The 10,990-nt window shown below is 42.2% G+C and overlaps 1 long non-coding RNA gene across 1 annotated transcript in view; it reads left to right on the top strand.

Moving 5' to 3' along the window:
* Positions 1–601: 601 nt before the first annotated feature.
* LOC109303276 overlaps positions 602–10,990 on the top strand; it is a 39,345-nt gene continuing 28,956 nt past the window's right edge. Inside the window, exon 1 of the long non-coding RNA XR_002099041.1 lies at positions 602–2,909. This is a non-coding gene — a long non-coding RNA (uncharacterized LOC109303276). The remainder of the gene's footprint in view (positions 2,910–10,990) is intronic.

Below are 10,990 nucleotides of genomic sequence, written 5' to 3'. Positions count from 1 at the left end.
AGAGAGGATGTGAGATTGCAGAAATAAATTCCAGAGCTGCTCACGGCTTCCCAAAGAGAGAACCCTAAAACTGCAATGGAGTAGGAGTATAAAATCACTTGGGAAATCTGGACCGAAAAGCTTTCTGGTTACCATGCTGTTTTAAAGAAAATTGGGAACACTTCCCCCTGCTCCCACCATGTCTCTCCACCTCCCTGCCAGCCAGCAGTGGAGGGAAAGCAGAGACTGCCTATGGGCAAATGGCGTGAGCAAGGCCAGGAAACAGGTGGCTGGAGCTCTGTTGGGCAAGAGAGCAGGAGGAGGAGGGCTGAGGTGGAGGCTGCTGCTGAGCAGGGAAAAAGATAACCTCTTCCATGGGAAGTGTGTGTGTGTGTGTGTGTGCACGGGCACATGTATCTATCTAGGTATGTATGTATTTGTGTCTGTGCATGTGCAGCTGTTGTATCAGTATGTGCATGTGCTGAGGCTTGTGCAGTTTCTTGACCGTTATGTCAGTGAGAGGCTGAACCTGGGCAACCTCCTCTTGCCTTCATCAGGCCTCCTCTATATGCCACCCCCCCCCAGCTCCCCACCAGATTCCTTTCTATTTGGCTCCCTTCCCTGTACCTCCCTCCTCCCCTCCGTCCCTCTCCCCCAATCACTCCTTCTCCTTCTTCTCCCTCTTCCCTACTAAATCTGGGACTGCCTTAGCCAAACCAGTACATATAGGCATACTGTTTAAAGATAAAATGTTATATATGAAACAGGATTATCAGGGAATGGTGGTACAGGTATTGGCTCGCTCTCTCCAATCCATTAAAAAGTTGGTTGATAAATGTGAACAGTTGCAGGAGAGTTTCTTTCAGGTAAAAAGCAGATAACATGTAGAAAATGGTTGCAAGAAACGTGGTACTTGTGTTGCAAAGAAGGCTCTCTCTAAGGCAAGAAGGTTTCTTTTCTACCCCCTCTTCAGTAATTTTAAAGGTGCAATAACAGGGCATACTGCTATGGGTGTTCTTATATGTTTGCTTGAATCAGAGACTAGCAGTCATTATTGGCTGGTCACCATGAATAACTTTACAAAATGGCTTTAAGCTTACTCAAGAAGATAAAAGAAGTCTGGGATGGAAAGAGGCCCTATAGAGTAAATTCTTTACCTGATTTTTGAGGGCCTGAGTGAGTTGCATACAGAACAAGGGAGAAAAGTTTGGATTAAAAGCATGTAATCCAATTTATGAGATTCTTGGGATTCACAAAACACATACCATTCCCACTGACCCACAATCTGACTGAATGGTGAACAGGTTCAATAGGACTCTGGAGAACCAGCTGGCTATCCTTTGTAGAACAGCTGCAGAGCCTGGAGCCAAAAAATCCCTTCCTTTCCATGTTTTATAGGACAATGGTAAGCACTCTTCAATTTGGGCATGAGCTAAGGGTCTTGACATACGTCTTGAATGGAGTTCCTGAAGAAAAACAAAGGGATACGACCTAGGTAGAAATCCTGAAATCCAGATGGACAAAGCTCAGCCCTTTTCTGGAGGAAATTTGAGGATAACCTCTGCTAAAATGAGAAGGCTGTAAGATGTGAGGTCATATGTAGAAACTTCACTGTCCTAGTAGGAAGAATGGCAGGAGCCATCAGTTGGATAAATCTTGGGGGAGATCCTATGCAGTACCAAAGCCAGCCAGTGAAGTGGTATGTACAGAACAGCTGTGTTCCAAGACTAAACCCAGAGTTGTTGGGTGTTGTAGAGGTAGAACTTAATACAGTATCACATATTTGGCCTCCTCTTCACACCAAGCCAACAAACTTCCTCCTGACACCCAGCTCTTCAGAGCTCACCACCTATTTTTTCTCAGAACACAGAATTTCCTCTTTATATATCTAGCAATGGAGTGATCTTGGTGCATCTGCAGAAGGCAAGGGGAATATTGAGAGAGGAACATCTTCAGTCATCAATTCTAAACCAACTGAATGCAATCTGCCCTGCAAAGAAAAGTGTGTTCAAACAGGTTACACATGGGTACTAGCTGATTGAAGGTTTACCTCATTCCTTGGAGTATCCTTAACTCCACATTATGTGAATGTGGGACTGCTGCTAACATAATTGAACTGTCCCCTCCTTGTACTCCAGGTAGTTGGAATCAGCTAAACACCCCATGGACCAATGCACACATGCAAGAAGAACAATTACCACCCCCAGCTATAAAGGACTATTTAAGGAGACCTCAGAGACAAGAATTTTGTGTGACTGTCACCAAAACTTCATTACATCTGTGGCAGCTAAGACTGAAATAACTGTCCCAGGACTGGTTTCCCCCTTTAAAACCAAATGGATGATGTCCACCTCAGTCAGCATTTCCTTCACAAACCAGGGATGCTTCTAAAGGTTCTGGTGAAACATGACCCTCCTGACTGAAACTTGAGCTAGGAGCAAGAGACTAAAGACATTTGGATGCCAGGGAAATTGAAACTGGTGAATTGAAACTGTCCTGCTGGAAGAGCCTTGTAATGATGTAAAGAGTTCAGATTGTGTCAGCTGTTGCTGTTGTGTGTTTGTCAAATTACAAGTCTATCTGAATGGCTTATTTGAGATGTTACTGTTTGAGATGCCATAAGGACAATGACTAAAGCTGAAGCTGAGGAGGGCATCTATGAATCGGACTAAACGTTGTTGAAGGGAGTAGGTTTAACCACTCTCCTTCATTTAAGTTGAATGTATTTCCTAGTCGAAACAAAAACAAATGCAAGGCTGCTCAGGCATTCAAACACTCTTGAGGTTTTAGCTAGGTGTCTGGGAAGGATTGTGTGTGGGCATGGAAGGGACCAAGGAAGAAGAAAGCTTCCACAAAGCCTAAAACAGCACTTGTGTGTGGCCTGGGGAAAAGCCTCTAAAGTTGACTCTTGGGGCAGGTGCTACATAAAGGTAGGAAACTTGCTGGTTATTTGATTCATCCTGCATTCAGGACCACATGTACATTCTTGTAAGTAAACAGAACTGCACAAGATAACTGACTCCAGCCCTTGTTATGCAGTGAAATGGCTTGTTTCTCAAGCAAATCATTCCCTTGTAAAATCTGATGCAACACTTATTCCTCAAAGACCAGAGTGAAAGTACTGCCTGGGGCTGGCTTAAATATATATGTTTCTCTCTTCCTGTTTGGAGAGCTTTAATTGCAGGGTAGATCGCCACATTTTCTTCTTGGTTCTTTCGACCAGTTGGAGGTGTTACTGAAATAGCGGTTATGTGCAACTGGCTTACAATCTTACCCTCCCTCCCTCTTATTCCACCCCTCTGCAAGAATCTTTCTCACTTCCTTCTCTCAAGAAAGTAGGATGTCTTATTGGTTATTTTTTTGTCATCATCATTTTCTAAATATCTACTTTGAGGGGTGTTTTTTTTAAATCAAGGGGAGCTATCAGCATTCACAGTCATTCCTGTGACATTGTGTTAGAAAGTGTGTTGATGAAGTATGGCTGATGAATTCCCAGCACCAGATGTTCTTTCCAACTGCTGAGGAATAAATGAGAACCACATACAAATATGTTGCCCAGTAATCATGGTGAACTAGCAACATCTGGTCCATTTGCAGGTGCCCTGTGCTGCCCCAGTGGTATCATATTAAACTTAAACTCTCTGCATTGAATGACAAAGGTAATTAATGCACGTATTTGTATTGTATCTGGGAATGGGGAAGGGGGACTACCTGATTCTGTGGAAACAAGGCTCCCATTATTTGTTGAAGGGAGGCAACTGAAAATAACTGAGCGGCTTTGTTTTTATTTGGAAGCCAAAATTTCAGATAATCCAGCATTTGAATAAATGGGGTCTAACTAATTGAGGTGTCTGTGGATAAAGAAAGCGTCTTTATTTGGTGGTTTATATACTTTTTGAACACCTTGATTTCATTCTTTCTGGAGCTGCAGACACAACTGCCCATTTTGCTGTTTTGTTTTGTTTTTTGTGGGTCTCCTAGACTTTGCAAAATGGATGCTTCATCTAAGTGTGGAAGCAAGAATATAGCATAGTGAACCTGGAGTAATACCATCTACACTGATATGAAGGGGAGGCAAATTTGGCCCTGTATATAAGATTTGTATTTGACCAGAATAGGATTAAATCCAGTTATTTCTTGCTCCCCATGAAGATTTGGTCTGCTGCAGTTTTGCTCTAATCTGGGCACTAATTCTGAGGGGCAAGCTACTTGTCAACACTTGAAGAGTACAAGCCCATGTAAATGTGTAAACCAAGACTAATTTTGGTTACATGGATACAATCTTTGTTGGCTGTAATTAGGAGTTGCATCAATATAACTGATTGCGTGTGTTTGAGACTAGCAAACTTTCAGCTCTTCCCTGAAGTTTCAGATTATAGAAGTATACTTAACATTGAAAACTCTTTTACTGAGCAGTACATTAGAGGCAGATCTTTTGATATCCTTTGCCTTTTAAAAAGGCTTTCTTGGGGCAGGGTTAATGACATTCCTGCCAGATGGTTAATTTAAAATTTGTTACTCTGTCTCCCTCTTAAAGCCCTTATAGGCATTTTCAATGTAACATGATGCACTTACTGTAAATGAAGTTGCAGATGCCGCAATGAAAATGTAGGAGAATGCACTTAGTTCCTTTTCTATTCACAGAGTTGGTATCAGTTAGGTCATGAGGGTTTTTGGGAGGGAGGAGGGGAGTTGTGGATTAAAGAAGACAGGAAATTCACAGCATGTCTGAAATACCAAATGCCAAAGTGGCTTACGAAGTACCGATGCCTCCATTGACACGCTCCCTTGCCAACCTGAATAAAAAGAAAAATTGCCTTTGTTCTTAAAGCAAATGGAAAAATTCTTTAAACAATGACAAAAAATGGAGTCGCTGTTTCACATAAAAGCTCAGAGCACAAAAGTGAAGCCCTGATACTTATTCTACGGGGAAGAGGAAGGGGTCCGTGGAAGGCGGGGGAAGCTACTTATCTGTGTATGATGTTTGAGTAGTGTTTTTTCTACTGACAGCCCCAGTGCATCAAGGTATGGTTGGGCCATATTCTGGATTATTTTTCCATGGAAGTAAGGTTGTGACAGACTTCCATGTAGTCCACTTCTTGGTCAAGTGGCCTTATGGCAAGGGTGGGCAAATTGGTGGATCCAACTGATGGCTGGACTTCATTTCCCAGCAATCCCTGCTGACATGGCTGGGGCCTGTTTCTATAGAGACCCCAGCAGCAGCCATGCTGTGATCGCATGAGACCAGGGTTTCCATGCCCCAGCAGTGCTGGCAAGGCATGCGGCAGGGCACAGAGTTGCTCCGTGGGTTGGGATCTTGAGGTGGTGACAGTGCTGTCCACAGCCAGGGCAGAACTACTATCTGCAGCCTACTTGCCCTGGGCAGGGATGTGCAGGCAGGGGATCGCGGCACTGCCTTGGCTTCTTGCCTCAGTGACAGTGTGGTCTGGAGCCAGGGCTGTGATCCACTGTCTGCATGTCCCTGCCCAGACCACGCAGGCTGCAGGTCACAGCTCTGTCCTGGCTCTGGATCATGCCGTCACTGCTGCAAGATCCCTAATGGGCTCTGGAGTGGCTGCACAGTAGCACATGATCTGGATTTTTTTGCTATAAACTACTACTGTTGGGAACTCATTTTTATTTACTACTTTAGCTTGGTAGTTAGCCATTTTTGGCAAGAGGTGACTTTGATCCAAGGCTGCATTATTCAGCTCCTTAAAACAAGGAAGCAAGTGTGTCTACAGGTAGTAGCCAATCATGCAGTAGACTAATTTACGGCACAGTAAATGCTGCACGTGTGTAGATGGTGATGCCTTGCTGCACAGTAGATTAGTCTATTGCACAGTAAAGCATCTCATGTAGATTTGCCCAGCTAGATTATTCAGCGGGGGAGGGCAGGAAAATACCTTTTCTCCAGATACGTTGTTTGAGCAGCAGAACTAAGGACTGCTGCCCAATCTTCTTGTAGGTTTAGATATTTTTGGTGATTTTATTGGATTGGTACTTCAAATACAGGTTTATATTTTGAGGGGGGTGGGAGGAGGAGGGAGGGGAGTTGTCATATTAAGGATTTTTAATTCTCACCAAGTTTTGTATATTGGCCATATTTTAATGTTCATTTCAAGACTTCGTGGCATTGTATTTTTTTTGAATTTCTGTATATATTTGCTGTTTATATAAGTGCTAATACTTCCAGATGTTAGTTTCCCTGAGTTATGACTGTCAGGTCAGTACTGTGATGTATGAAGTCTTTCGTTTATATTAGTATCCTTTCTTTCTATTTTTTTTTTTACACGAAGTATGTATCCTTATCCAGAAAGCTCAGAATAATCCATCATTGTGGTTAGAGGTACCACAAGAAATGAAGTTTCTGTTTATAGCCTTAGAGATGCAGGCATGTAGGCTGCCTATACACATGCTCGGGTGTGTGGGGAGGGGGCATTTTAATTCAAGCCTTTCCTGGACAGCTTCTCCAAGTCAAATAGCTCACCATCATGTGTATTAAGCCCCTATGCATTTCAAAATGGCTACAGGATGCTTTATCTAAAGCTTATTCAACAAGGGTTAGATCAAGTGCCTCTGTGGCCATTTTTAGATTAAGTGCCCCTGAGGTTCATTCAATGAGATTTAAATCAAATGCCCCAGTGGCTTATTATACATGAAGGTGAGGCAACATTGGAGCGTTTTAATTGGGATAAGGAGCAGACTCGATTAATTTAATCTGTTCCAATGCATTCTAATTAGGATGTGAACAAGCACATCTATAGGCACTCATAGAGATTTAAGTTTATACTGCTTGGGTGCATCTACACATGCAGTTAAGGAGATACAGTAAGCTCCAACTCAGCATCTGCACTTGCACCTGGGACAGCAGTGGTTCGAGCCAGGGCAGAGCAGGCCTGGGCTCCCAAGGAGAACAGGGGGTCAGCTCCAGGCTTCAAGTGGCAGTGTCGGGTGGTAGTGGGGGCTGGCTGGAGCATGAGGGTGCTGACCCTGCAGAGCCACACGGCTAGTTGGCAGGAGCCTGGCCCTTGCCCGGTCACCATTTACCCTTGCGTTTCAGCCCAGTAAATGATTCTGCTGTAAGATGGCACTGTCCCTGACAATACTCTCTTATGGCAGAGTTAATTAACTTACTATACGCTTATACTAGCACGTGTGTAGATGGTGTCACTTTACTGTGCAGCTGGTTAACTTCACAATGAAGCGCATGTGCTGATGCCCCCACTGTGACCTAACAGCAGGGTCTTTATCGCAGAAGGTGGTAGAGGATTTAGAAGTCTAGAAGTTGATCCCTGTTAACAACCTATGTCAGGGCCTTGGGTTATGTGAATGTGGAAAACTAAACAGTGGATCCCAATGAGATTGCTTGTACTTCTACCTGTTGTGCCCCAACAATTGTGATATAAATTAATTATATAGTTCAAAGACTGTATTGGATCCATATAAAATAAAATGGATGTCTGCTGTATTCTTGCGTGTGCATATGAACCATGGGTCAAGCTGACATGGTTGGAAGACTGTAGCAATACTAAATGCTAGTGTTTTGTATACCAGTCTCTCCTGGGGAAATTTGCCTCATTCCAAAAGACTGTGCAGCATCTACATTTAATAAACCATGCGGTTTATTAAATGACATAGTGGTCTCATTTCCATCAAGGTAAATCTCAAATAATTTTGTTTGCAGCAAGAACAGATATTGGCCCTAAAAATAAATGTCATGTTTATATAACAAAGTGCTTTTTCTAATGCTTTGACATTATTTTCATCATCCTAAAATATAATTAAGCCAGAAAAAAGAAACTAGACATTTAAGTGCTCTAGCCATAGCCATTTTTTCAGAACTGCTCATACATTCACTCCTTGTTTTTCCTTCACACACAGAGAACTCTGAAATCAAATAAAAAAGTTAAAACATTAAAGATACTTTGTGCAAAATACTTTAGTCACTGCTATCTTGTTTCTATTTAAGTCAAATTGTACTCTTAAGTACACTAAATGGTCTTTCATAGATGCAATTAAAATAACTGGAGTAGGACTGCAATAGAGACAACTGTACAAATACAGAGTGCTATACTATGCTTGTTTTTGTGAACCTCCTTATATTTTTTATCATCGGTGATGCCTGACAAGGCTTAAATGTGGGATTAAAGAACATCTCCTTTGTAATATATCTACCCTATTTTATATACTATAGATAGATAGATAATATAATTAACACATGTGGGGAGGTGCACATGCTATATATACACATATGTATTTATATATAATGCATATTCCATTTACAAATGAGTGTTTTAGTCGAAGTTTCCCTTTTGAAAATGCTCTTGATCTCTACAGGATCAAAGATACAGTATCACTAATATGTAAGAAGATTAAACTAGGATAACAGTACTTTGTCTGCAGAAGACTGAGCAAAATCATTTTCTTTCCCTAAATAAGGATTGATTTCTTTTAAGAGATGCTTTTTTCTTCCACTCCTGTCTCTTGCTTCTACGCACCTGCCACTCTAACGCTTGCTTAGTGACACTCAGCTTCCAGTGCTGAAGGGTGCTGCTAATAAGGGAAAGTGAGAAGAGGTAATATTGCATTTCTTACTGTGCGCCATCACAGGCAGGTCCTGCTTTTTCTTCGCGCTCAGCAGCAGCTTCCATTCACCACCACTGCTGCCGCCACTCATCAAGGCCAGGGCAAGTGAGTTCAGAGCGAACACTGCAGGGACCCTGACCTCCTGCACAGGCCGGGGTCAGGGGCCACCAGTGGCATCCTGAAAAAGCCACCACCACTGGGGCTGCCAGGTTATGGAGTCCAGCTGCTGAGCGGTCCCAGTCCTACTGCATGCCCAGGGGCAGCAGGATGTGCCATGGGCTGCACAGCGCCTGAGCACACCATGGGCCAGACAGAGTCTCTCCATGGGTTGTATTTTGCCTAGCCCTACTCTAGGACCTCATCCTCTAAATGCATATAAATATGAGCATGCTCCAAGCATTGCACATTCTGGGATGCTCAAAGATCACATTAAGTACTGTCAGTGAAATCTTGTCCCTAATGGGTATTTTGTCTCTAGCATATGGATTCCGTTCATTTTATGAGGAGCTGTAGGGAGATATCTCCACGTGTTTAGCAAATCCCTGTTCTGTCAAGTTGTTCATAGTTTTGTGTTGCAGAAGTGGTTATGCAACCACTTTGTCAGGCAAAGCAGGGAAGTGACATGGTGGTTCCAAGCCTTTTCCATCTGTGTCCTTGCACATAAGGGATGCCTGTTCACTGTGGAAGTGATTTGTGCCTGAAAAAACTTGTGTGTGTCTGGAGGCCATGGCAAAGCTCTTTTGGAGTACTGGCTTGCGTTAGGAAAAGATGAGTTTGTTCTGGTTGAAAATATTAATGCTCAAGTCATCTCTTGCTGCTGTTTGTCCACAGAATTGTCTGAGATGTTAACTCAGGAATTGCCTTTTAACAAGGCGATACAGGATGGTGCTATCAGTAATACACTTTCTCATAAGCACAATGAACATATAGCATGCATATTTGAGTGGAGGTAGGGGAGAGAGCTGTGTTTGGGGTAGGAACAGTAGATGTGTCTAATTATAAAATGTTGTGGATATGTGTACAAGGTAGGTTCCTAGTTATACCTAAATACACAGAATTACTAGGTACAAATTCTACAGTCTATGCAAGATTGATCAAATGGATTCTTTCTGGCCTTAATATCCTGCGAACCAGTTTCTGCATGCCCTCATAAGTAATCTGTTTTGGAACAGTGTAAATGAGAGAGATGTAGTGCATTTCAGATGGATGCCCATCTCTTCTGTATCTGACACAAATTAAAGTAAAATAATAGGGTAGAGAAAAGCATAAGATGAGACCCCCTATCTGGAAAGCAAGCTCAAGGAAAGGGAGGAAATTTTTTTGTCTTCATACTGTTAGCTCTTTGAGTCAGTGACTGAACGTTGCTGTTCTTACAGCGTCTAACATAAGTGCTTCCCATTCCATTCAGGTGTTAAATATTGGTCTCTAAAGTAAGTTGTTAGAACTAATTGCAAAACATCAGCATTTTTCTCCCCCTACAATTGAGTTATGTGATCTGTAGAAGTACAAATATACTATAGGTTGTAAAGTTTAGCCAGATTTGAAAGCTAATGGCCTAAACATCCCTGTTGCAACGCCACTGACTTCGGAGTTGCAAAGACGATGAACTGGGACCAAAGAAAGAAAGAAAAATAGACAATTGGTCCCAATTATTTCTGGATGGTCAGTTTTATTAGGCTTCAGTGTAAATAGCTATGTCTTGGGCAGGCATAAGTTACTAATGTAGTGTTTTTTCTTATGTTGCACTTACTTTTATCAGCAACTTCAGCCTCCATAGCTTAAATCCGAAGTAAGCTTTAGTGCAACTATCTGTTAGGGACCAGGGCATGGAGAGTTGGAAAAAATCACCCAGTTAATGAGGCAAAGTCCAGGAGCTGGGTTTGTGGTGAGCTAAGAATCTAAGTATACTCAATATTATTTAATACTCATCTGGCAAGGTGATTTGGTGCTTGCTTACATACCCGGATTACTGAAATGAAATTGTATCTTCTTGCCTTTCATGCTTCAGGGTCTTTGGTTAGTTCACTGAAACTCTTGCTCAAGTAGTCTAGCCATGCTGCCAGTTCTTTTGATGTGGCCATCTGAAATTAGTTCTTTACTTTCAATTTAGAAACATCTTAAAGCAGTAGCTACCACATCTGGTATTGTTAGCTGAATTCTCAGACCAATCAATGTGTAGGGGAAAGAGTTAGTATTTGTATTAACTGAAGGACCTGAACTGCTGTGGGATCCTTCTGACACAAGTGCATATTACATTTGTCATTTTTTTTTTTATCTTGAGATTTACTAAGTACTGAAATTAAAAAAAAGCATTGCATAGATTGATTGTTGATATTTTCTTTGTACTGGAATCCAGAAATAGTACTGAAAGATTCACAAAGCTGGAAGGCCTACTTCTTTGGAACACCCCCCCCCCCCCCCC

The sequence above is a fragment of the Gavialis gangeticus genome, unplaced genomic scaffold (assembly GCF_001723915.1).
Source record: "Gavialis gangeticus isolate Ggan-Ray unplaced genomic scaffold, GavGan_comp1, whole genome shotgun sequence".
Classification (NCBI taxonomy): Eukaryota; Metazoa; Chordata; order Crocodylia; family Gavialidae; genus Gavialis; species Gavialis gangeticus.
The sequence above is the reverse complement of the archived record's forward strand: the minus strand, read 5'-3'. Positions and strand labels throughout refer to the sequence as shown.